Source organism: Nicotiana tabacum, chromosome 7 (genome assembly GCF_000715075.1).
Source record: "Nicotiana tabacum cultivar K326 chromosome 7, ASM71507v2, whole genome shotgun sequence".
NCBI classification, from domain to species: domain Eukaryota; kingdom Viridiplantae; phylum Streptophyta; class Magnoliopsida; order Solanales; family Solanaceae; genus Nicotiana; species Nicotiana tabacum.
In genome coordinates, this window is record NC_134086.1 from 33133147 (window position 1) to 33137949 (window position 4803).

At 35.7% G+C, this 4803-nt stretch overlaps 1 long non-coding RNA gene across 1 annotated transcript; it reads left to right on the top strand.

Annotated features, from left to right (window-relative positions):
- Positions 1 to 1161: 1161 nt before the first annotated feature.
- On the top strand, positions 1162 to 2550 carry LOC107770933 (uncharacterized). The gene is made up of 2 exons (XR_001644712.2): positions 1162 to 1596; positions 2396 to 2550. It is a non-coding gene; the product is annotated as an uncharacterized LOC107770933 (long non-coding RNA).
- Positions 2551 to 4803: the final 2253 nt, after the last annotated feature.

Below are 4803 nucleotides of genomic sequence, written 5' to 3' on the forward strand. Positions count from 1 at the left end.
CCAAATAAAACTTTATATAGATATTATGTTTATATTAAATTTTTTTATCAACAAATTGATTCCCTACATTTTTAGTAAGAAAAATTCTAGTTCTTCGGCTAAGATTATTCGGTGTCAGCCCCGTTCACGTGATGGTACTAATAAAAATAGAGAAGCAATATTCCTCCATCAAGGGATAATTGAAGTCATTAGGCTGCTCTTCACATCAGATATATATATAAAAATCAATGAACAAAAAGACTTATACTAAAATTTAAATTTAAATAGAAAATACTCTTTGTTTGTACTAATAATGCTTTTAATGCCGAGAAATATAAAACATATTCCTCTAGTATCAAGCAAATCAAATATAAGATTGCATATAAATTAGAAAGTCTTACAAAACTCCACATAATTAGTCAAATGGATATTTGTAGTAAGATGTGGTCTTATATAAACAAACCAACGACGCATTCTAACCAAAGAGCCTTGGTTCAATCATCAATTGCTAATACATCCATTGAACAAACAAATCATGTATAAGAGGTCATCCTTTAGAGGATTGATTTAACCTTGTAGCAATTAGCATCTGCGCCGTAAAAGGCATATATATATATAATTTGAGAAGTACGCTCTAGGGTGATTTTTATTTAATCGTTATTTGGCCAGATTGAAAATTATTTAATCTGTGACCACCTAATTTTTGCACTATTTTAACACCTCCTAAAGTTATTATTGTTTTGTTATTTTAATTATTTTTTTCAATTTTTGTGACTTTAATTGCATATTTTCTATCATAAAATACTAAAAAAAATAGTTCTTTCTTCATTTGTGCATTTTAAGAATTAACTAGCTGTTCAGTTGGTGAATAAATCTAGCTAATTGATCATTAGAATAAGTTATTTAATTAATTTATTTGTGTAAAATTAGTTTAATAAGTAGGATTAAGGAAGAAATTTGGCCAAATTTGAAAGAAAAAGTGTCCAAGAGTGCAAGATAAAGGGCTGCCATTGAAAGGGTCTGAAACTACGTAGTTTTGCCTCAAAACTACGTCGTTTCACTAAATGAAACAAGATCAAATCATACCCATCCATTCCATCTTGATCCAATGGATCTCATTCACTCTTGGCTTAGGTATTTAAAGCCTCAAAAATCTGAAAATTGTCCTCATTTTCACCCATAATTCGTTTCTCCTTCTTCTCTCTTCTCTCTCTCTCTCTTCACTCTCTCTACGCCGCCCCAGCTCCGCCCACCGCCGCCGGCCGAAAATCGCCGCCGCCGGCGGAGCACCTCCAAACACCTCCAAATTCACACCATGTAATCTCCACAACTTCCTCCTTCCATATCTCCAAATCAAATCCTTCAAAAATCCCCCAAACTCCTTGAATCTTAGATCTAGGAAACTTTCCCGTCACTTTTTTGCCCAAATTCTTGAAGTTCCAACCACTACCACCCCACAATACTTACATCAATGGATAGAGCTCCTCAAGACCTAGCTATTGATGCCAATTTCACCCTGAATATCCGGCGATCAAAATCCGGCCTAATTCCGGCGACCTCCCCGAACACCCTCTTTTGGCATACCACCATTTTTTCGGCCACTTGAATTGCAAAATGGTAAAAATCCTATTATTTTTCGTGGCTGATTTTTTATTTTATTTTTTATTTTTTTTCAGATTTTATTTTGTTTATTATTAATTATTTTAGCATTAGTTTTTGAAGTTTGAAATGTTAAATTTTCTGTTTTTGCACTTGTTGAAGTAGTAAAATAGTTTTGTATTGATAAAAGTGAGGTAGTGAAAAATACTTAAGAGTATATGGTACTTGTTAGGTTATTTATTTGCTGTTGAAGACTCTTTGAGTACAACACTCAAAAGTCAAACTGTTTGGTAAGAAAATGTAGATCTTTGGACAGTGTTTGAATAAAAGCCTATCTTTGAATAGTGGAAGCAGATTTGTTTGAAATACTTGACAAGATTTGAATCAAAAAGTCTGGCATTTTGAATTTAAGAGCAGATTTATTAGAAAAAATCTGTCAAAAAGATTGATTTTTAATTTTTTGAAATAGCTGGTTGTTTTGATATATAGGCGGGACTCCATCACATTTGAAATGGGCATTATTATTTCTGCTTTGAACATACAAAAAAAAAACAAATTAGCAGCTGAAGCATCCTTTAGTAAGCTGAAATTGTAAGTCTTAATAGTGAATCTTAAAGTGCAAATCTTTTTTTTGAAAAGTATAAGTCCTTTTTAGAGTTTGTTTCTGGGTTTCTTCTCTGAGTTTTCGAGTTGTTTTAACACGGATTTGCTGCTGTTGTGCTGCTATTTTTATGTTGCTTTAGTTGCTGAGCTTCCATTCTTCGTTGCTATATTTATTATTCTGCGACTCAGGTAACTCTTTATTCTTATGTTGCAGATATTTTCACATTAACAAGAGAATTCATCTTGATTGTTGGGAGCATGTCCATTTAAATAAATGAATGCTTAGCTAAATTTCTTTATTGTTTAAATATATCTTGTTGTAGTTCATATGTAAAATAAATCCTTGGTTGATCAAACACTTTTTATTCATGTGTTATTTGTCTTTACTATCTATTATAGTTTTGATGCATATAAAAATGAGATATTCCAAGTAGGCTACAATGTGCTTAAAGACTCCTTTTGCACCTTTGCAGTTCTGGCCAGTTTATGAAAAATAACAAAAGAGCCATGCTTGAAACCTTTATTTATTTTGATAAAATACAGATTTTATATGTGACCATCTCTGCTAGGATTTTAGATTTTTTTTTTGGTAGAAAGTGGCTAGATCCTAAATAGGTGTTTGAAATTGCTAGTTAAAAATAAGGGTTAATGGCTTAGAGAAAAAGAGGCCAGACTCGCAATTTAGCCCAGGTGAGCTATCTTAGTAAACCAGCATTTGAAATCTATTGGGCTTTCAGCTTGTGTCCATTTTCGGAGCCCAATAATTGGCCAAGGCAGATTCTGTCCAATAGGCCCAATACCTTTAAGAAGTCTATAAATATTTTGTCCATTTATTTCATAGATGTTGGCCCAATGCCATAACTAAATAACCAAATTGGCACACTTTCTCAATAAATAATATGATCCATCTTCAAAATAATACTTACTAGATTAGTTGAATAAACTTATTAAGAATTAGTTAATTTTCATGATGTGTAATAATAATCCAATAACTTAAGTACCTTTAATTAATTTAAACGCTAGGCAACTAATAGGCCCGTTTTAACTTTATTATTATTATTATTTCATGAACTCGCTTGCGTAGTGTGATATTAACTCTTAATATTTTAATTCAATAATCTCATACTATTTCTACTAGCTTTAATTAGTTTCTAATTTAATAAACCCTTTGCTAAACTCGCGGATTCGCTTGCGTAGTGTGATAGTAACTCTTAATGAAGCTGAATCCCGCAAAATGTGCATTCGGGGTTCTTGCCGGAAAACTACTTGGGTTCATTGTGAGTTGCCGAGGAATAGAACTGGATCCGTCAAAGGTCAAAGCCATTCAAGAATTGCCACCACCAAAGAACAAGAAGGACATAATGAGTTTCTTGGGAAGACTTAACTACATCAGCCAGTTCATAGCACAATCTACTATCATCCATGAGCCAATCTTTAAGATGTTGAAGAAGGACGCCGCTGCCAAATGGACTGACGACTATCAAAAAGCCTTCAACAGAATCAAGGAGTACCTGTCCACACCGCCAGTCTTGGTCCCGCCCGAGCCGGGCAGACCTCTATTGCTCTACCTTGCAATATTGGATGGAGCATTCGGTTGTGTTCTGGGGCAACATGATGAAACAGGAAGGAAGGAGCAGGCCATCTATTATCTCAGCAAGAAGTTCACCCCATACGAGGCCCGATATTCTCTGTTGGAACGCACCTGTTGTGCTCTGACTTGGGTAGCCCAGAAGCTGAGGCACTATTTCAGTGCCTACACTACATACCTCATATCCAGAATGGATCCGTTAAAGTACATCTTTCAAAAGCCCATTCCCACTAGCAAGCTGGCCAAGTGGCAGATTCTGTTAAGTGAATTTGACATTGTCTATGTGACTCAGAAAGCAGTCAAGGGACAGGCATTGGTGGATCATCTTGCTGAAAATCCCGTGGACGGAGAATACAAACCCCTCGAAACGTATTTTACTGACGAGAAGGTATCCTTCATAGGAGAAGACATTGCAGAATCCTATGATGGTTGGAGAATGTTTTTCGACGGAGCAACAAATTTAAAAGGAGTTGGCATAAGAGCAGTTCTAGTATTAGAAACCGGTCAGCATTATCCGGTGTCCGCCAAACTCAGATTCTCATGCACCAATAACATGGCCGAGTACGAAGCCTATATCTTAGGGCTCAAGATGGCCATTGACATGAACAATCAGGAATTGCTAGTGATCAGGGATTCATACTTGCGTATACATCAGGTCCGAGAAAAATGGGCAACTAAGAACTCCAAGATACTCCCGTATTTGCATCATGTACATGAGTTGAGGAAGAGGTTCACAAAGACAGAGTTTTGGCATGTTCCCAAAGTCCAGAATGAGTTTGCCGATGCATTGGATACCCTATCATCTATGATTCAGCATCCAGATAAGAACTTCATAGATCCTATTCCGGTGAAGATTCATGATCAGCCAGCTTACTGTGTTCATGTCGAGGAAGAAGTGGACGGAAAGCCTTGGTTTCATGATATCAAGGAATACTTGGCAAAAGGAGAATACCTAGAGCTCGCAAATCCCACTCAGAAGCACACACACTTCGGAGGTTATCTAACAATTTCTTTCACAGTAGAGGAATCCTGTA